The sequence below is a fragment of the Candoia aspera genome, chromosome 12, assembly GCF_035149785.1.
Source record: "Candoia aspera isolate rCanAsp1 chromosome 12, rCanAsp1.hap2, whole genome shotgun sequence".
Taxonomy (NCBI): domain Eukaryota; kingdom Metazoa; phylum Chordata; class Lepidosauria; order Squamata; family Boidae; genus Candoia; species Candoia aspera.
This window is the reverse complement of record NC_086164.1, coordinates 20421563-20443855: the sequence shown is the minus strand read 5'-3', so window position 1 is coordinate 20443855 and position 22293 is coordinate 20421563. Positions and strand designations below refer to the sequence as shown.

Below are 22293 nucleotides of genomic sequence, written 5' to 3'. Positions count from 1 at the left end.
CTCCGGGCTTCCCCCCTCCAGCCCCCCGCCCGGAACTGCCCCGTGACCCGTCTAGGTTCGGGGGCCGCAAAAGCCGAAGAGGCGGGGGGGGGGCCGCGACCTCCCACCTCGCCAGGTAAAGACAGGCGACCTTGCTGGAGCCCGTCGCGGAGTGGCGGGGGACTCCAATTCCCGAAAGGCTTTGCGGCGCACCTGGCCTTTCGAGGCATGCTGGGAATCCTCATTGAAACGGGCGGACGAGAGTGAACGCGCCCCGCGGACGCCCCTTCCCGAGTCGCCGCCCGCGCCTCCTCCGGGGAAGCGGCGGAGGAGCCGGGAGGCGCGCGGTAAGGAGCCCCGGGAGCGGCGGGGCGGGGGCTTGCCAAGGGTGCGCCGGGTGGGGGTCTGGGGGCTGGATGCGCGGCTTCCCCCCTCGCCTCCCCAAAAGGCCGCGCAGGAGCGGATCCGGAGCGCCGGCTCGCCCAGGAGGCGCGGGCGAGAGTCGGCGCGTGTCTCCTGCCCGTCCTCCCGCGCCGGCGCTTCTCTTGAGCGGGGCGGTGGGAGACGCGGGCGCCTGGGGGCCCCGGCGCGAAGGAGCAGCAGCCGCCTCCCGGCCCTCCCCGGAGGCTCGCCGCTGCCCGCGAGGGGGGAAGGCCCTTTCTCGGCCGAGGCGGAGCGGGGGAAGACGCCCCTTGCGCAAAGCTGCGGGCCTGGGGAAAGTCCCCAACTTCCTGCGCCGGCCAGGTGAGGCGGGGCAGGTAGCTCGGCCTTCCCCCGGAGTCCGCCGCCTCTCCTGGGCCGCAGCTCGCAAAGCGCCCGTCCTGGCGGGCAGAGGGTGGGGACTGCGGACTGGAAGAGCGCCCGGTGCCTCTGGAGGTCGGCCAGGGCGGGGGAGCAGCGAGCCTTCCTGTGGGCGAAGGTGCCTAGTTCGCAGCGGAAGGCCCGCGTTGGCATCCTGCCATGGCCAGGAGAGCTAGGGAGCCCCTGCAGCTCTGCCACCCTCAGGTTGAGGGTTGGCGTTTCTGGTCCTTCTTTTCCCGGAATAGTGAAATCTCCTTCCCAAAACAGGGGAATCCCCTGTTCATTTCGAATGAGCCTGAATATGAGTCACTATAATCCAGATCTCTCCGCCATCAACTTCCAAAGCAGTTTGGGTTCTTTCGCTGTTTATTTACTCATTTATCAATCATCCCACCTTCTCCTTAAGCAACACTCAAGGCAGCTTACAGCAAGAAGAAAATATGAATTATAACACATAAGGATAAAAACTATCACTATCAAGGCAAAATTAAAATCAGTAAATAACAGTGAACAGCTTGGTGAATGAGAAGAGCTTTAGCCTACATCAGTGTTTCTCAACCTTGGCAGCTTGAAGATGTGTGGACTTCAAGTCCCAGAATTCCCCAGCCAGCTGAGGATGGGATGCGGGCCAAGTCTTCAGTGACCCAACTGCTCCACTCAGGTTGCCCACCAGAGCCAGCCTTAGGTTATGGCTCTGGTGGGCAACCTGCCACCACAAGGCAATAGGCTGCCCCCAGTCTAGGACTATCAACCCTGGGTGCAAAGTTCTGGGCAGCCATTAGGTGGCAGCAAAGGGTTAGAACCTTATCTCAATCCGGCCTTTCAAGACAAACACCATCTTTGAGCCCTAGGGTTGAAAAGCAATAGCGCCATTTTTCACTGGGCTGAGGCAGAAAACCCTACATGGGCCTGGCATAATCTAAAAAACCCCAGCCGTCTCACTGGCTTTGCATCATGGTTCCTTTCCACTGAGGGCCCCGGGTTCCTAGCAAACATTAAGGGCTGGGCATGACCCCCAAGGGCTCCCAGCCCGAGCCGGATGCCCGAGGCCTCCGTTGCCAAGGTGTCCTGGCACTGTCCTCCTCTGGAGGCAGCCAGAGCTGAAGGCAAAGAGAAGATTATGATGTCACTGTGATGTCACAGTCAGGGCAGTGTCCAGCTCTTGGCCAAGAGGCAGGCAGTTAACAGTCATGCAGAGGCTCTGTCCAGGAGGGATCTTCTTACAGGTGGGGATGGGGTTTATTTTACTTTACCTTCATTGGGGAAGATTTTGGAAATATTTGCCGAGAAAGGTTCTTTCCTGTATACTCTTCTAAAAGCAGCTGATACAGAAGCTCTCTTGTTCTCTCTACCACTCAACCATGGCAACTTTGATGAGTGGACTTCAACTCCCAGAATTCTCCAGCCAGCAATTCCCAGTGCTGGCTGGGGAATTCTGGGAGTTGAGGCCCACTCATCTTAAAGTTGCCAAGGTTGAGAAGCCCACCCTGGCCTACACAGTGGGTGAGGGCAGACCGAATGCCTTGGGGAAAGCTTTCCCTGTCTTGGAGGCTACGCTGGAGAAGACCCTCTGCAGGATGCTAAGCAGGGAAGCTCCTAGCAACTCCAGGAGAGCCTCTTCTGATGTGTGTGAATCTAAATAATTGGGATGGTTCATGGGAGAGCTGGTCCCTCAGATGTCCTTCCTAACCGCTCTTTTCCCTCTCTCCACCCCCCCACCCAATATTTATGAATACTTAAAAACGTAATCCCTTCTCTCAGGACTTCATTTGTATTTCTGATGTTAGGTTGAGATCCACAAAAGATAACACATTTAAAATAAAACGGGTTATTCCTTAACTTGCCCAGAGCCTCTTAGGATCCTAGAGTAGACACAGGCCATTCAGGCCCCAAGTCCCACCCCCGCTCCATGCAGGTCCCCAAATTAAAGCATCCTAGACGCAGGGGTGTTCTGTTCCTGCTTGAACAGATCTAATTAAACTGTTGCTGCTTTTACTGTTAGGAAGCATTTCTGACATTCTTCTGGCATCTCTGTTCCTTTAACTTCAATCCATTATTCTACATCTGGAACTTGAGAGCAGATCCTGGCTGTGTCCTCTGTAATTTTTTGACAGGTTTATGAAGCAGGTTCTCATGTTCCCACACCACGGTCTTCGTTTCTCAAGGCTAAAAACATAGTCAACTCTTTCATTCCCTCATCAGCCTCTTTGCTCTTCTCTTCTGTGCTTAAGCTTGTGTGAATCCTTTGTTATGGCTTTACCGTGGTTCAGATATTCTTAAAAGTGGCAGCCAACTGACTACCCTGGAGTGTTTGTGCATGGGGGGGTGGGGTGGGGGGAGCCCAGGTCAGAACCAGCCAATGAATTAGGTTGTTTTACAGAGGTGGATTGTTAAGAGATCATTATTATTAGACCAAGCATATTATCATTGTTTCTGGTAATATTATTATGGATCAGGTTTATATGGTCACCAGACTGGAAAGACCGCAGGCAGCTCATAAAGTTGTTCTGTCTGCAAGGGATCGATAGACCCCTCACGGTATTCAGCCACCCGTGTTACGGGCAAGATCCACCTAGGTCAGGGTTTCTCAACCTCAGCAATGTGTGGACTTCAACTCCCAGAATTCCCTAGCCAGCATTTAAAGTCGCCAACGTTGAGGAACCCTGACCTGGGTGGACCCAAGAGACACCTGTTCACAGAGCATGTCTTCGCTCCCCTCTGGATTGTTCCAGACTTGAAGCTTCATCCTCACTGGCCATTAGTCCACCCGGTTCTTGTAGCACCGTGGTATTACTATTACCACACCAAGGTCTGTATTTGGTTGTCTGGTGTTCTGGATCAGATCTTCTTAAAACTGCACAGTCCGGACAGGAGCAACTCAAAGGTGGCAAAAAAGTCAAGATGGCCACAACCACAGGACGGAGCCTTTTTTACATCACAGAGCTGTGGCCATCTTGACTTTTTTTTTTTTGCCCCCTCCCCACTGGACATGGAACAAAATTGATTTTGTTCCATTTTAATTTAAATTACATTAAATTAAATTCATTAATTTCAATTAATATAGTTATTCCCCTTCAATAATTTCCTCTCTTTTATCAAATTAAAAACTACATTTCTTTGGCAACTTTGGGATAGACTTTGTGGGCATAAAGAAAAAGAAATTATGGAAAGGAGGCCTTATAAGTAGAGAATAATTACAGAAGAGTTCTTTCTTATTTTAAGGAAAAGTAAGTTGGATTTAACTGAAGTTGGTTATGCTTTGTTTTTTAATGGTATGGAGCCATGCATTACCAATAGGAGGTGCTACCTTTCTAATCTAATTAATTTTCCAGTTCCAAAGCAATTTTACATTACTGTACTCTGAGAATGTATGTGCTAATAATGTTTTTAAAAGGAAATCTCCAAACAATAGCTTTACACTTGATGCCATGTCAGCCTTCCCATGGCCAGTGACCTTTCATTGTAGCCTCTTGCTGCAGCAAGTGATGTCTCCTTGTGATTTCTCTTGCCTTCAAAAGGGTTGTTACATTGGCTAGTCCTCAGGCTTCTTAAAGGAAGTGTGGCTATTTCAGTGCAAGCATTGCACTGAATGGTCCCCACCCCATTTACTGTCCTGCTCTTTTGTTTCATATGGGAGGTGTCGCTGGAGGTTTTCAAACAGAGGCTGGATCGTCATCTGTTGGGGATGGTGTAGTGAATCTTGCAATGTGCAGGGGGTTGGCCTTGATGACCGCTTAGGCCCCTTCTAACTCTATGATTCTGTGAGAGCCTCTTGGCTGGATTCAGCTGAAAATTCTTCAGCTCTAATCATCCGGTCCCCAGCAATGGCTAACCAGACCTTTAGCTCTTGGCACACACAGAAAGCTCCTCTTCTGCAGCTTGCTCACTGTTTCTGATCCTAAATGGGTTCCATTTAGCCTTGGACTCCTGAGGGCTAATGTTGGTTGCAATAAACTATTTGTGGCTGCTGCTGTCTAGATAGCTCCAGAGGAATACAGCTAGGCTGAAGGCAGGTCCAGTGATAAATCTTGGGCTGGTTTGTAGTAGATTGGCAGGAGTTTTTCCCTGTTCCAACCATAGTCACAGTTCACTGCCATCTCGTTAGAACAGTGCAAGGCTGGCTGGGGAATTCTGGGAGTTGAATTCCACACATCTTCAAGCTGCCAAGGTTGAGAAACACTGCATTAGACCGTTTAAATTAACAACAACAAAAAGTTAGATTGGAGTGATTTTATTCAACTACTGATTTATTTTTGTGTGGAATACATTTATTTTTTATACCAAAAACAGTATTTGGCTGATTTGGAACTAAAGGCATTCTATTCCTTATTTCTGTGAATGTCTAACTTCAAGTCTCCTTTATTTTGAAGTGGTTCTTGAATTTTGGGGTGTGAACGTAGAGCTTTTTAACAGAAAGCCAATCCTACACAGACCCCAGAAGCCAGATGTTTTCCTGCTGTTACCACAGAGAGACACGGGCTAATGGCCACTGGCCACTTTAGACTCCATACAGAGGCTCTGAATGGTCAGTTCACCTGATTGTGCCGAATTGGGTGGGGAGATTTTGCAGTTCTGTATTTAAATGCTGCCTGTTCTGTAACTGAGATAAGTAAGTGTATATTATATACAGCCTACCTTGGATCGCTAGGAGCAAAGGAAGAGAATTTAGAGAAAGCGCCCATTACAAGTCGAGTTGGCTTTGATATGACAGAAAGCTAAGAAGCAGGAATTTCTGGCTTCTGACTGCAGTTTATAATTGCTCAAGAAGTTTCTCTTCCTTAATAAAGCTCTTGGGACATCCTGTTAAATTAGAGGCAATGCTTGGAAAGACCTAAATGGACAGTTGCATTTTCAGATATTGATTTATTTAGTGATGCAATTTAAAGGCTTCCCAACTGCTAACAACACTGGGTGGCTTACAATTTAAAAGGTCGGAGCAATGCAACAAAAGAAAAAAAATCATGAGCAGCCCAGAGAGAGCATACAAACAGAATGCTGGGGTTCAACCACCACCCTGACCCACAACAGAATGGCCAGGGGCTGCGGGGGCTGGCCTGGAGGGTGCTGGGGGACAGCCAGAGCTCCCCACAAGGGCGGCCTCTCCTTATGGAATCGTCCTGTGGGTGAAACGTTAGAAACAGCGAGCAGCTGGGAAGTGCCAAAGCGGCATGGCAGATTTGAGACAGGGCAGTTCTCCACGGTATATTTGGATGCCAGGGGTTGTCCAGCCTGCCTGGAAGGACAATCAGTTTTTCAAGGACTTTTGGAACCTCATCAGGGTGGGGGCCATCTGGATCTCTGGGGGAGGCTGTTTCAGAAGATGGGCGCCACAACAGAGAAAGCTTGGCTCCTGGATCCCGCAGGGTGACCCTGTTCAATCAGAGGGACCCATAGCACACCCACGCCACCAGGTCTCACCGGACAGGCTGAAAGAATTGGAAAGGGGGTCCCCCAGGTAATCAGGCCCTATGCCTTGAAGGGGTTTATAGCTGGTAACCAGCACCCTTTTCCTACAAAGTGTCCAAGCAGGAATTCACTAGGGGATTTCATAGGGTCTCTTGGGTGAGGCATCTTAGCCCTCCTAGTTCTTCGGTGCTCGGACACCTGCCCTGCTGCGTTATGCCTAACCTTCTACAGCAATGCTGTCTCACCTTTCCACGTGCCTCCCCTGCTTTCCATCCTCCCCACCCCCTCAGTAGGGCTTTACTTGCGTAACTCATAAGCCACACAAATGTAGGCAACCTTGCAGATGTTCATCTTTAAGGCACAGCAAGAGCTGGGCTGCAGAAGATGAGCACATCTCCCCTCTGGAAAATGCTGGAGGAGGCGAATCTGTGGGACGGTGGGCTGCTTTCCTTTGGGGTGCCCTTTGCTCAGCCCCATCCCCTTTGCATAGCCTGCTGGTAATTGGAGGTGTCTCTTTTCCAGCTGCATTCCTCTGGGCAGCGGCAGCAGAAACAAAATTCTCGATGGTGTCCAAAGTAGCGCGTCTGTTCTCCATTCTGTTCTCTGGATCTGAAGTAACCTTTTGCTTAGTTGTGTAACTTGAAAAACTGGCTGGAGCTGAGTGGTTTTTCAGAGCCCTTCCTGTGGCGTTTCCTGCATTCTGACATTGTAGCATGATCTATTCATGGAAAAATTGCAAACTTCCTTTATCTGGCTGGCCCTTGGAGTGTGCCATGGCTCAGGAAGGGCGGGGGGGCAGCGGGGGTGGGGGAGAAATGCTTGGCAAAAGGGGCTTGGGATGTCCTGCTTTCTTTCTTTGCTCTTTTCCTGCTTGGCTCGAGTTCTCAGGCCCGGCTTTCTTGAGTGAAACACTCAGCACACTCTTGTTTCCTTCCATGAAGGAAAGATGGTTGCCAAATCTGCTTTTCTGTCCTTAATGATGGCTGGTGGGAAGCTGCTTTAATCCTCCAAGTCAGAGCAGAATTGCCAGAGAGCGAAACAGGCACCTTTTCTGTGCCCTGATGAAATGGCCTGGTGGGAACATTTCCGATTCCCTCGTTAGGATCAGTGAGTCACATGTGAAGGCATAAGACGCAGTAGTGGTCGTTTTGTCCAGGATGGAGAAAATATATCCAAAATTCACGGAAGCAATCGTCTTACGAGAACAAACTACTTTACAAAATAGTTGCAAGCTTGTGGATTTTACACAGGCCAAGGCACTGTGCATCTTGATAGGATAGGAGATGCTTTTGATGTTGGGAGCTGGAATGTCGCAGAACCATAGAATCCTGGGGTTGGAAGGGACCTTGGAGGTTTTCTAGTCCAGTCCCTGCCTGGGGCAGGAATCTTGTTTGAAGACCTCCAGCGATGGAGCCCCACAACTCTGGGAGGCAGCTTAATGGCTTTCATAGTCAGAAAATTCCTCCTTATTTTGAGTATGGATCTCTCTCTCTGCTACATTTCCACCTATGGGGAATAAATTCACCCACCTTCCCTGTGACAGCCCTTTGAGAGGCAACTTGCACATCAGATGCCTCCTCACATCTTCCCTTCCAAGAATATAACCTGGTCCCTGGTCAGGGCACTGCTAGAAGATCACCCATGCTTTTTCCCCTCCCCGTTTTTTCCAGGTTTTCACTGTCCTGAAGAGAGGTTCTTAGGACAGCGGGCAGAGCGGGGCCTGGCTGGCTGGGGAATTCTGAAAGTCTACACATCTTAAAGTTGCCAAGGTTGAGAAACACTGATCTAAAGTGTGGTTAAGGAGAGGAATCTGGGGCCATCTCCCTGATTCAGACAGGGACCAGGAAGGCATCACAAACTTTATTATCCAAATACCATCCTTGCTGCAATGAAGTCTTTTAGGTTTTAGGGTTTTTTTAATCCCATTATTGTTATTTTATATGTCTTATATCTCACATTTGGGGTGTATAATTAAAATACATAAAGTTTCAGGATATTTTCTTGGGACTCTGCCCATTTTCCTTTCCTTCCAGAGCTTGCACCCCTCCCTTACTTCTTCTGCTTACCTGCCTCCCCCCCTCCACTGGCCCAGACCATACGGCTGGGTTCCCACAACAGAGTCGCCATTGTCTTAGCATGCTGTATGAATTAGGCCATTTCGTTAAGCCACAGTGCAAAACAGCCAAGTCCTTACAAGCTGCAGGACATTGTAAGAGTGGGAGTTCCACAGAATCCCTGCCTGCTGCCTTTGCCCGTGGCAAGCGGGGAGACAGGCATTCAGCAGACATTCTCTGTTTCCTCTGGTTGGGCAGGCAAAATCCATCTGGGAAAGGCAGCCTCGTAGCTCCCTGGGCCTTGAACCATGTCAGACTTCATAGATAATGACCAGCACCTTCAAGTGAACTTGGAAACACATTGGAAGACCATGCAGCTGTTACAGTAGAGATGCACGCAGGGCTGGCAGGAGGAAGACAGCCTCAGCCGGCGCACACTGGCTGCTGCCTTGGGTATGTGCTGAAGTGTCCAGGTGTCCCTCCAGGGCAGCCCCGTGAATCTCAGTAATCCAATGGCAAGATGACAGAGGCAGAGATGCTTCCTTCTTTGGTTCCAGGTGGGGTACAGGGGCCTTTGCACAACCGCATTTTGTGCGCCAGTTGTGCCTGTTCCTGGGCCCGGGGACCTTGCTCATGGTCACTCACGCCTTAGTCGCCTCCCAGTTGGGTTATTGCAACATGCTTGATATGGAGCTGCCCTTGAAGGCCGTCTGGAAGCTCCATCTTCTCCAGAGTGAGGTGGCACAGATAGTTACGGGTGCAGCTTGTTACACCCATGTAAGACCACTACTCTGTCAGCTGTGCCGGCTCCCAAGAGGCTTCCGGGTATGATTCAGGGTGATGGTTATCGCCTTTAAAGCCTCGCATGGCACACGACTGGGTTATTTGCGGGACCCCTGGCTCCCAAGAACATCTGTCTGCCCCACACTCTTGCATAGGAAGGGCACGCTCCAGGGTTCTTCTAAACATTGCCATCTTATGGGACCTAGAAAGCATGCCTTTTCCATAGCTGCCCCTGTTCTCTGGCATGATCTCTCCCCCTCCCCCCATACTGTTTAGGATGGATCCCAACTCTGTTTGGCTTTAGAAAAACTGTTAAGACCTGGCTTTTTCCCCAGGCGTTTGGATCCAGTTTCCGTTGTCCAATTACCCTGTTTAGTTGCTAATTTGTATTTTATATATCCGGCTGTCCTTTTTTAACACTGAATGGTTGTTTTGTTGTTGTTGTTGTTCACATTGTTGGGAGTTGGGTGGCCCTGTAAATCCATTAAATAAGTATAATAAAGGAGCTCCTTCAGGGCTTCCCAGCGTCAGTGAGGCCACAGCTGGCCCACCAGACAGAGCTGGGCAAAGGCACTCGGGGCCACGGTTCCCACCCCTTCCAGCAGGAGCTCTAGGAGGGCCCACAAATTGTGAGCCTGCTCTTCCCGGGGGAGCAACAATCCTGCCCTTGGTGTTGGTGCTACCCCAGAATCAGCAGGCCTCGGACCGAACTGAGTCTGCATCCGTTTTCTCCCCACCCTGACAACCTTCGGTTTGGCGCCTCCACTGCATTCCCCACTCAGACCAGCGGGGAGATACGTAATCAAGCATCATCAGCACATTGATAATGTGCTGATGATGATCTTTGTCCTGAAGTAAACTCAGTCCTTGAATTTCCATTGCTAGGGATGGACTTGAACCTGGCTCTCCTTGGCCCTAGCCCAGCACCTTAACCACTATACCACACCGGCATCTACCCTTAGATGAAGGTTTGGAAAACCCAGGTTAGAGCTGTTATTTGGTTGGTCATGCTGGCATGTAGTGGTGCTATTGACTCCAACTTCATTCTTGAGTGAAGCTGGGTTTTTGTGGGCTTTGTTTTCTTCCCACCCCCAAAACAAAGAAGCTGCCCTGAGGCCATTCCAAATCCACCACAGATAGCTTAGAGCAGGGTTTCTCAGCCTTGGCCACTTGAAGATGGGTGGACTTCAACGCCATGCTGGCTGGGGAATTCTGGGAGTTGAAGTCCACAAGTTGCCAGGCTGCCCTATGCCTTTCTACGTCATAATAAGCAATAAGGTAGCTCAGTTTTAGCCTCCAGGATCGCCTGATCCTGGCCACTGCAGTTCATCTCTCACGGTTATTGTGGCATATTCCACAAGCCATGGTTTTGAAAACCATAGTTTAGCAAAGCTAATGAGCTCCAGTAACAAGCGCACGCTCGGGCATCCTTGTCACTTTAAATGAGAGCCTGCGTGCCTGTTCTCGGATCAGAATGTCCGGAAGGGATGATGTTTGCAAGAAGGAAGCTGGTCTCTTTCAGTGGAAATGTTCTAATCGTGGATGTGGCTTCTCAAGCTGAGCAACCGGGAGGGGGCTACCTCTGAGGAGCCACTCCACTATTTCCTTGCTTTGCTTTGTTGGAGGGGCCAGAAGCCGGAGGGCAGAGTTTCGGCTGCATCCCGGGCGGTTGCCTGCCTTGCACCCCGAGAACCCTCCTCAGGACCTCGGCTGCAAAGCAGCTGGCCTGGATCCGAGACTGCTGGGAGAGCCGGGTCTGCTCTGGCTGTTTGGGGATGGCCCCGCCCCCCCCAAGGAGTCTCAAGGAGCGCAGGTGAATCCGGCTTCTGGAGGGCAGCGGGGACGAGCATCCCAGAGGGAGGGCTGCCCCCTGGGAGGAGGCGGTGCTCGCCAGCAGTGGGACAGGGGGCCGAGGGGCGCTGGGCAGGGGTCCCTTGCAGGGTCCTCGCACAAGCCACCCCCAAAGCTCTGGGCTCCACGGTGGCATTCCGCCGAAGGGCCCATCTGCACGACCGTAAAGCTGGGTTTGCTCCTTTGGGCTTCGCCAGTTGCAGCGCTCAGCTGCACTTCGGCTGAGGGTGCGCCCGCGGCGCCTGTGCGGGGTCGTGGTGAAAGGGTCGGGCGCGCCAAGCTCAACAGAGACCCGGCGGCTCTAAGGGAGGGGGCTGGCGGCGTGCGCGCCTCGGCCCTTGCTCCAGCGGGCGCCCGCCGGCCGGCGATGTTGGGGCCGGCGCCCACGGCCTGTGGAGGGCGCCCGGGGCTCAGGCGAGCGGGCTTTCCCGGACGGCGACAATGGCCCCTTGTCTGGCTCGCTCCCCCTTCTCTCGAGGGGCGGGACTGGCAGGCCGGCCGGCCAACCGCCGTCCGCGGCGGGGCGGGCGCGGGCCAGTGAGCGGGCGGCGGGTGGCTCCGGGCAGGCTTTCCTGCCCGCCCCGCTGGCGCTGCGAGGAGGGGAGGCTGCGCTGCGGAGCGGCAGCAGGGGCGGCGAGGGCGACGGGCTTGGCAACGTTGTAGCGCCGCGGAGCCGCCGCTTCCAGCTGCTCGCCCGGCCATGTTGCCCCGGGCGCGGCGCTGAAGACGGTGGGCGCCGCCTGCCCGCCCCGGCCGGCCGAGCTTCCTGCAGACGCGGCGATGGGCTCCTCGCCGCGCGCGGCGGCTGCGTTGGCTTCGGTGCTGCGCTCCCGCTGAGCCCGGCCGCCTTTGTCCCGGCCGGCAGGACCGGGCGCAGGAGCGCGAGCTGCCCACCCGCCCGCCGCCCTGGGCGCCCCGGTAAGCCTCGCTCGGGCCGGGGCTGGGTCGGGACGCGCCCTCCGGAGCCCGGAGACTTCGGCTCCCCGCCTGACGGGGACTGGCGGGCGGGGAGCGCCTGGGTGGACCCCCCAAAAAAGGCTGCCGGGGGGGCTTTTGCAGCGGGGCTCAAGTACCGCGAAGGGGGGAGTAACGCGTTGGCGTTTGTGGCGCGCGGCGCGCACGTCGAGAAGGTGCTTCGCTTTCTTTCGGCCGGCGTCGCGATCGGCGCAGGAGGGTCTCTTTTGTTGCCCCCCCCCCCCCGACTCTCACGACGTCGGCTTTCCTCTCTTCCCTCGACCTTTCCCCGCCGGCGGCGCGGGAGCCGGGCGCCCGGCTTCGCCCCCTGCCCAAACGCCTCCCCGCCCCCTCCCTGCCCGCCTCTCCCGGCCTCGGGCGGGGGCCGCGCGGAGCCTCCCGCGGCTGTCAGGCGAGCGCCGCTGCCCGGGGGCTCCTCCCTCCCCCTGCGCGCGCCGGCTGGCTGCGCCCCGCGGGCTTTGTCCGGTGGTGGCTTAGCGCGGCGTGCAAGTCCAGCCGTCGTGGTTGACGAACTTCGGGATCTGCGGACCCGGGCAGTTTGGGTGTCTCCCGTGAGCCGCAGCGAAACGGTAGTTGGGGAGAGTTTACAGAGCCAGGTGTTGGCGGCGGATCCCTGCTCAGCTGCCCCGAAGGAGCGAGCCGGGGACGCCTTGCATCTGCCCTCAGGCGGTTGAGGGCCCGGGGGAGCCGTGCTGGCTCCTGCGACCTTGGCTTTCTGCGCTCTGACCAGCCATGCCATGCTGGACGCCCAGGCTCAGAGTGCGTGGAACAAAGAAAGGAGCTCTGTCAGCCTGACCCAGACTGCGGACTTTCCGGACTTTCCGAAGGGCTGAGCCCTGCTTCTTGGAGAGCGGGGAGTTGGAGTCCATCTAAAGGGCCCCGGGCTGCAAGCGGGGGTTAAGTGCCGTCAGTTGTTTGAGGCAGAGCATCTTCTGCCGTTGGCCCTCCTGGATGTATCTGGAAGCTCCATCTCCACTTATTCCCAGGCTGGGAGGCAGGGCAGGGAGGAGAAGAATGTTGTGGGGCGGGTGCTCCACCCCACAAGTGGCTTCTGAGTTCCCACAGTGGGGTGTGACACCAATTGGGCTCTTTCCCGCATGGTCCTCCTTGATTCTTGGATAGGACGAACCTGGCAAGGTTGATCCTGTGGGCAGGGCCCACTCCTCGCTGGGCTTGGCGGGCAGAGCAGCTCTGCTGGGGAATCTGAGCTGCTGGTCTTTCGCCACCCCAGCAAATACGTCCACTACAGTCCTTTGTAGCCAGTTGCCATTGCTGTGGAAAAGCCATTGTCTGGGGAAGCTTAGTGGTGGAACGCTAGCTTGCCGCAATGAGTTGTGTCAAGGGTTTGGTTATGAGAAATGGTTAAAAATGAGCCACCGGGTTCATTGCGCAGCAAGTTTTTTGTAAAAATAATTATTTTTTAACAAACGTTCTTCTTACAAACTACTGATGACTAGGACCATCTTGACTGGCTTTCTTGGGTTGGCATCCTTAAAATCTGTACTGTGAGTTCTAGTTCCGCCTTGGGCATGAAAGCCGGCTGGGCAGTCCCTCTCTCAGCCCAGCCCACCTCAAAGGGTTGTTTTTGTGGGGAAAATAGGAGGAGGAAGGAGTATTAGGTATGTTCGCCGCCTTGAGTTATTTATAAAAATAATAAAGACAGCATAGAAAATAAATAAAATAAAATAAATCTCCCATAGCACTGCGTCCTGCGGAGGGTCTGAGGCTGCAAATCACTGTCTTTGTCTCTGTCTTTGATAGAGGCATTCCCCCCCTCACCTCTCACTGATGCTCATTGAGTCGGCATGGTAAAAAACAAAATGTGATGCTGTAGTAGAAACAGTTTTTACTCCATGTACAGTTTTTTTTTTTAAAAAAAGGCTATAATGTTATAGCCATATTCTTACCTAACAGGGTGGTGGGTGTAAAGAGCTCCTCCTCAGGGTGGACACAGTTCTGTTTAAAATAGAGTGGATTGGCATGTTTGACGGTGGGAGTACATTTGCACTTTCATAAGGGAAGGAGAGAGTAATATGTAACACTGCCTAAAACTGGGAAGACATTTTATTCCAGCAGGCTTTGTGATCTGCATATCGGAATCAGAGTGTTGCTTATGCTGAATGATGCTTGCTTTTTGCCCCCTCCCCCCCCCCCCCCATTAGCAGATGAGTTCCCAGGATGCGGGGAATTCTGTTTTTCTGTCTGCCCGGTCAGTCATGCTGGCCTGTGACAGTGCTGTTGACTCCAATCTCATTCTTGAGTGAAGCTGGGTTTTCATGAGCCATGCTGGCTGGAGAATTCTGGGAGTTGAAGTCCACCTATCTTCAAGTTGCCATGGTTGAAAAACACTGGTTTAGAGGGCTGGGTGTCTTTCTCTTACCTTGAAGTTCCTCAGCCAGCTCCAGCTGCTTGGTGGAGCTCCAAGGGTGGGACTCACTGCGGATCAGCCACCTGTGTCATGCATGGTGATGATCATTAGGTGCAGGGATCTTATCCTGTACCTAAATTCTGTTCAAGGGTTGCATCACCTCATTTGGGGGAAACCTGAAGGAGGGTTTTTTTTTATTGTTGCTGCTGTTGCTAAAACAGAAAATGATTTGGCTCCAGTACAGTTCTGTGTCTCTTCTGCAGATCCTGGTGCTAGTTAAATGCATGTCATCAATGAGGGAGGCCTGGATTTTGCGCCTGGTGAATCTCTTCCAGGCCCCTTCTCTTCCCCCATAGAAGGTTGGCCTCCTGTGGCCACACAGGTCCTCCGTATATTCCTTTTCGGTGCCTCCCAGAAATTAGGCCATTGAATTTCAGAGGACATTCCACGAGAAATAGAGATGATCACATGTGATACCTCTCCATTTTTCTTCAGTGAAGAACCACTGAAAAAAAGCCGGTAAATATTAACCTGATTTAACAACTCAAGAACTAAAGCAAAAACAATCCTAAACTTTTTTTTTTAATAGCATCCCTGTGACATCATTGTTACTCTTTGCCTGTCAAAAAAAATTTTCATTTTAAATGCCAGTCCTCTGAAAGGTGATCTTCCTCTGCTCTAGAGGTGCAGTTTAGCTTGGGCACAGCTGCTGGATTAAGGGCCAAGCTAGGTTTTTGAGTAGGCTGGCAGGAGTCACCCTCCAAAAAGCAGGGGATGGGCCAGGATTTGGTTTTCATTTCTATTTATTCTTCATTAAAAGTAAACTTGGCAAAGTGGATTACATTCCAGTCATAGATTTCCTCGTGTCACATTAACAAACCTGATTTAGTTAAAACTTGAGGTCTGATGGCTGTGTCCCCACGTCGGAAGGAGGACGCTGCCTTCCGGTCCCAAAGACACCCTGCATGGGATCCAGCCTGCTTCTGTCAGCATGGCAGAGGCCCTTCCAGGGTCTTCTCAAACGCTTGCAACGGAGCAGGGAGAGGAGAGGATGGAACTTGCCTTGAGCAGCTACTCTGAGGGTAGGCCTGCCTAAATCTCCAGTTATCTCCAGATTACAAAGCACATCATTGCTTCTCAGGTGAGAAAGAGGATGATGTGCGAATCAATGTGCACTAATTGTTTTGGGTGTGTCTTAGAAACTAAGCATGCTGGACTTGGTTAGACTTGAGAGAGGCCAGTGGAGAATCCCAGGGCCATGAGCTAGACCAAGAAGTTGAAAAATACCCCAGGAAAAGGCAGCTGCAAACCATTTCAGTTTGCTCACCAAGAAAACACCACAGATGTGTCTTCATAGTCAACAGGAGTTGAGCTTGATTCCAGGGTGTTTTTGCATTTAATAACTGACTTTAGAGAAGCCAGTTTTCCAAGTTGTGATATTGCACAGATTTTCCTTAAGGGGAAACAGACTCTAATGAACCCTTGCTATCACTAACCATTGCGCATATTACTCAGCAGGACAGAATCCTGCTTTTCCTGCTTTTGCGGCTTACAGGACAGACGCAGCAATCGCATAGCGCTGCTGCCCCTGCCTCCCCCCCCCCCCCGCACACCTTTTTCCTTCTGATCTTTGCTGGCCTTTCATGGGTCCACAAATCCGTCTTCCTGGCCGTTGCTGCTAGGGAAGGCATACCTGTACCCACCCAAATTCTGTTCAAGGCAGCTAACAGTAATGTTCAGATAAAGCGGTAAGGTTGGTTTAAAACATTAAAATTGGCTAAATAAATGCTCATATTTTTTTTAAAAAAACCCGCTAAGAAACAAGTAAGAACACTTGCCAGGATTAAACCTAATTCGGAAGACAATCCCCTTCAGCAGGCAGGACTGAGTCTGAATCATGGTTCACCCGTATTACTGAGACGTCATATGGTTTGTTGCTGTTAGCTAAGAGCAGCGTATGAAGCCAACTTTGTAGATTGCTGTTTTGTTTCAGTCTGGACATTACAGTCAAGGGAAGCTAAGTTTTGGCTTAAAATCATAGTTTAGGATGAGGCATAAAGCCAGGGTATTTCTTTGGCTAGTGATGATCAGGCTACAAAGATGGCGTTATCCTGGCCTGACTTATCATGGATTCTAGAGTTTGGAATCGTGGATTATGGATTCCAGCGCAACGACCAAGACACTCCTCCTTTGCTGTTGCCCCGAATGTGCTCCTAGCAAAAGCAAGTTGGAGAGAAGCATCTCTCCTGAAGACCTTTCAGCTGAAGTAGGCTCATATAGAAGATGGTGTCCCTGGCTTTTTGGAAACTACTTAGTTGTTTTTGGAGGGGGGGGGCAATAGTCCCTGTCATCCAAAGCTGGTTACAAAGTGGCAACTCTTGAGAGAGTAATTGTTTTACTATAAAAACATTTTAAAAATTTAAAAAATAAAGTTTCAATACTTATGCCACATCTGTAGTAGATGTAGCCCACCTATTTTGAGAAAAAAAACCAGTAAAAAAGTGGTGGGGTGTGAATATTTTGGCCATGGGTCATCTAATAATATCAGCAGGTCACCACAATATGCTTTGGAGGCCTAAAACAAAATAAAATGCAGCCCTTGAGTTTAGGGATGTTTCCTTTTCACTAGACTGTTCACACTCAGCTGTGGAAACTCATCCATGAGTGATTCTGGGTCAGGCACTCTTTTAGCATGACCTACCTCCCAGGATTGTTGCAGGATAAAATAAAGAGGGCTCCATCTAGAAGCTGCCTTGAGCTCCTGGAAGAAGGGTGGGATATAACTCAATGAATATAAGTCCTACCAGAATTTCATCAATGTGATTTCTTGGAGGCAGAAATCTGGATTTGTGCTTCATTCTAAGCCACGATTTGTTTGATCCTGGTGTATTGAATAAGATGCATTTGGTTGGATTCACACAACATGTTAAATAACAGGCAGTGATTTATAAATAATAGTACCTGGGTCCAGATGTCAAAGAATCTCCACTACAGTTTTTGTGTGGACCCAGTGGTGAGAGCCCCTGCATTGAAGCAGCTGCAAACATGCTCCCTTGCAGATTGCTTAATTAAATTGTATTTATTTATCGTGGTATTTGTCTACATCCTCAATCCCAACAGACTCCAAAATACTTGTCTAAAATACTTTAGGTCAGAAATTCTGACATCTGTAAAGCACTCTTTTAATGGTAAGCATAGGAACCATGTCAACAGCTGAAGTTCATACGGGGAGGAAAAAACCCACAGTAAATAAATGTCTGGCTAGAATATGTGCTATCTGATCTCTCCTGCAGCTTAACACTTTTTACGCCAATGAGAAAGACCCGGGTTTTTGTGTTTTCTGTTTCTCTCGACGAATTTGGAGGACACAGTTTTGAGTGCTCGAAGGTTAGAGCGTGATCTCATGTGGTTTTCATTAGCGGGGAGCCCAGCAGAGAGATCTGGACTAAATCAGCAAAGGAATGGCCAAACCACTGGAAGAAAGGAGAATGACGCCAGTGCATTTTTCAGATGCTTGTGGGATGTGGCTGCTAACAACCGAAAAAGAGCAGGACCTGAAACGCTGAAGAACAAAACAAAAGAACAGAGTCTAATAATTAAGCTCAGCTATTTCTTCTTGGGAGACACTGGGTCACAGTGGGGCAAGACCTTACTCTGTTGAGGAGCTTTGTTCCTGGGTTCCTGTCTGGAAAAAGCATGGAAGTGTTCTCTTTTACCAGCTGTTTTGTTTCACATTGCAAATCCAGTGCCAACTTTCTTGCGAACAAGTTCTTTTAATCCCAGGTATGCATATGTAGGATTGGACTCTGCATGGGGAAGAATGCTTGTATTCCCAATGCTCCACTTTCCAGAACTTGGGCTAAAATGTGGCACATTATAACAGCATCCAGCAAGATGTGTCCAGCAGGATACAATTTAATTGTAGAGAGTGTTGAGCAGGATCAGGTCAACTTAAAGCATCTTGGATGTTCAAGCTCTCATATCCACTCTGATGCTTAGAAAACACCTTGGTAGCACTATAGTCATCAAGCTGGTGGAAAATGTTGACCTTTAACAACAAGAAAATGTTCACTTATGGATTAAATATCTACAAATGATCACCTGGTTTTGGAATGATACCCCTTTAATAGTTGGAAGTCAAGATCCTGGAAAAGGTCTCCTCTGACTGCCAGCCGTTTTACTGCTTGTTTTGAGTTAATGGGAGAAATCAGCAAATGAGAAAGTGGTGAGGCTGACGTTCTCCACCTGGAATGAGGATGTAAAATCCTGGCCTCCATCCATGCACCTGCTTGTTGCCACACCTGTGTGTTCATCTGAAACACAGTTGGCAGAGAGAGAGAGGACCTGGGGAAGAAAGGGAAGCCAGATCTAAGATGGAGAAGCCCAGCGTACTCAGGCCACCTGGTCTTTTCTCTTTTCCAAAAGCATTCACTATCCAAGGGAGTCCTTTTGCTTTGGGGTTGTTTGTCCAGTTGTAAGTACAAGTTCGGAAATAGCTTTCCATCATTTACAGGAGAACAGTTTATCACAAATTCTGTAACTCATGTGGAATGTTACAATTACCTGCATTTGCTTATATCCCAAGTTCTCAGTCTCTGTCCAACTCTTGTTATTTCTTCACCTGTCCACTTAGTTCTCTTACCACTGATCAAGTTCTGATGCCCTGAAGCTGTGAACATACTTTGGGATGGCAGTAGGGTCCTGCAAGAACTCCAGCTATACCAGGGAGTCCTATATGTGGCACAGTATCACCAGGGATGATAATCTAATCTACATGTTATCAAAGCGTTATGTGAAAGCCTTGATTGACCAAAGCCATGATAGATGACAGAGGCCAATATCTAATGGGTCCATCTGGTGATGACCACAGGATATGGATGATTGCAACCTGGAATGTAATAGGAGTGAATCATAAAGAGCATGAATTAACAAGTGAAATGAAATAAATACAGTTATGTTGAGTGTCTCTAAAGCTAAAAGAAAAAAGAAGGAGGCAATAGATTTGAATGAAATGGTTTTGTTCTGGGGGAGTAGAGTTGGTGAATCCCTGTAGGAGTATGAAGAGGGAGCTTTAAGTATGAATAAAAGGCTAAAATATATTGAGAAACTACAAATTGGTGTCATCTAGAGTGCTGTGTGTATATGGATGTAGAAATCCATAGGTTGGTGATAGTTCACTGTTACATTTCAATGAATAATGATATTGAAAGAAACAATATATATTTTAGGGAGAATTGTTCAACATTTCAAAATAATATACAAAAATATATTCTGCTGGGTTATATGAATAGATAAGTGGCAATAAGACAAGAAAATTCAGAAAATACAATTGGGCCATTTGGAAACCCAAGAATGAAGGAGAATAGTGATTGATTTTTGGGTATCTGCTTAGAAAAGGTATTTGTTTCAAATAATGAGGTTTAAGCATAAATATTCATATGACAAAGGAATGAATATAAATTTAAAGGAGTGAGTGGACTATTTATGATGAAAGAACTAGTGCTGAATACAAGGGATGATGAGAGAGTCTGAATTTGGGAGATATTTTGGTAGTATTAAGAGTGGATCTTGGGGGATACACGAGGGAAAAAAGTAAAGAAACAAGAGTGAATATCACTGCAGGAGGAGACAGTATGAGTCCTATAGGAGGAAGTATTAGAAGACAGATGATTATCCCAACAGGATGAATGGAAAGGGGACATAAGGAAAGAAGATGTGGAAGCTGCTTGAAATGGAGTAGAAAAATTATATCACAGAGTGTCAGAGGTTTGTGTAGAGTTACAGTGATGGGAAGAATGAAAAAGGATGCTTGGTGGAATGATGAAGTGAAAACAGCTATGGATGAGTGAAGAAAATGCATTTAGAAAATTATTGCTGCAAAAAAATGAGAAAGCTGTGGTGTAATGTGTATAGGAGAAGAAGAAAAGAGTATAGTTAAAGAGAGAAAGGAACAGTTAAGATTAAAAGAGGCAGAGAAGATGCAAAGTTATTCGGATGGAAATTAAAAATGCAATGGAGATGGGTGGACAGAGCAAAACAAGGATCCTTGAGGAGAATGAGAATGAATGGGTTTAAAAAGAAAAGGGATGGAGTGAATTGGGATGCTGGGAAAGAGCATTTTCAAGATTTCTATGGGAATGAGAGTGCATCTGCAACAATATCCAAGAAAAATAATGAAAAAGAAGTCATAAATTGGTGAGGCTATTGAAAGAAGATCTGGGTAGCCACAGATCAGTCAGTTTGACGTCAATACTGAGCAAAATTCTGGCATGAATTATTAAGCAGTCGGTTTGCAAGCATTTAGAAAAGAATTATTTGCTTTGCAAGAGGAGGCATGGGTTTATCAAGAACAAGTTACACCAAACTAACCCAAATCTACCTTTTTGATAAGAGTGATCAGTTTAGTTTACTGCAAGAATGAGCACTGATGGTGAGCAGGAGGGGGCCCCTATCCAGGGGGGAAAACGCATGCATAGTACTGAGGAGTTAAGCAGCCATTCAAAGAGACACAGATCAGACCCGCCTTAACTTTTGGGGTTTATCTGTCTGCGTTTTCCCACGCTTCTTCAGTTTGTTAGGATTTTCTGTCTAATGTAGCAGCAATAAAGTACTAGAGACCTATTCCTTGTCTCAGCATGGTTTCCTGACTGTTAGGACATCAATCCTAACAAACTGAAGAAGCGTGGGAAAAACCCAGACAGATAAACCTCAAAGTCAAGGCGGGTCTGATCTGTGTCTCTTTGAATGGCTGCTCAACTCCTCAGTACTACGCATGCATTTTCCCCCCTGGATAGGGGCCCCCTCCTGCTCACCATCAGTGCTCATGACAGAATGTGTGGACATAGAATACCCTGAGTGTGCCATCAGAAATAGTGTCAAGATGCAAGCGAAGTCATTCTTCCTCTCTCTACTTTGCACTGGTCAGACCACAAGCAGAATAATGCATCCAGTCCTGGATGCTGCATTTTAGGAAGGACATTGGCAAACCGAAGTGTGTCCAGAGGAGAACAGCCCGCTTAAGGAAGGGCTGGAAAGGAACAAACTATAAGGAGTGGTTGGGGGCACTGGGTCTGTTTTCCTGTGGGGAACAATGTCTTCATGTTTCTGAAGGGCAGCCACATAAAAGGGCAGAAACATTCAGAGTCTTTCCGGAAGACAGGACAAGGTACAGTTTGAGTTGAAATTAGAAGGCATTGGATTTTAGTTGGACATCAGGAAAATTCTTAAAGTTAAGAGTTGTTCTTTAAGGGAACAGACCGTCTCAGACAGTGGTGGACCCTCTTTCACTGGCTATATTTAAAAAGAGATTGGACAGCCATCTGTCATGGATGCTGTAATAGTGCATACCTACCCTGGCAGGGTTTTCACTAGATCGGTGTTTCTCAACCTTGGCAACTTTAAGATGTGTGGGCTTCAACTCCCAGAATTCCCCAGTCAGCCACGCTGGCTGGGGAATTCTGGGAGTTGAAGCCCACACATTTTTTTATTTGTTTGTTTGTTTGTTTATTCAAATTTTGTTACTACCCATCTCCCCGAAAAGAGGGCCTCTGGGCGGTTTACAATAAAATTGATACTATAACAAATGTTAAAATTCCATAAAAATAAAAACAAGTTACAAATATAAAATACAATATAAATAATATAGAATCCAAGTGGCTATAAAAATTCCAATCCGGGGGGAGGAGCTCTGAGGCGTGAGCCACCCCCAACCCCCCTTCCCGCCCCAAGCGAGACGGCAGAACCAGGTCTTCAGGGCCTTCCGATCTTCAAGTTGCCAAGGCTGAGGAACGCTGCGCTAGATTGTCTCCAAGATGGCTTCCAACCCTTACATTCTACGATTGTATGAATGTATCATCAGAATTCAGGGCTGTTTTTTTATGTTTAAGGAGGCATGGGCTGGATTGTTAACTTTCCCTAAATATTTGTTCCCATCTCTGCCTTGAGCATTTGATACTCCCTTGTAACCTTCACGGTTTTACTAAGGGGCTGTTTTCAAGACCAACAGTGGAAGCAGAGGAGACATTTATCACCGACTGCGAACAGAAAATGGCTGAATGATTCCAGGAAGCTGTTAGT

General features: G+C 49.3%; 1 protein-coding gene across 1 annotated transcript in view; it reads left to right on the top strand.

The window, feature by feature from the left end:
• The first annotated feature begins 306 nt into the window (after positions 1 to 306).
• Positions 307 to 22293, top strand: part of AMOT (angiomotin) — a 66130-nt gene continuing 44143 nt past the window's right edge. Inside the window, exon 1 of the mRNA XM_063313292.1 lies at positions 307 to 326. The gene's annotated coding sequence lies outside the window, so the exon portion shown is untranslated. The remainder of the gene's footprint in view (positions 327 to 22293) is intronic.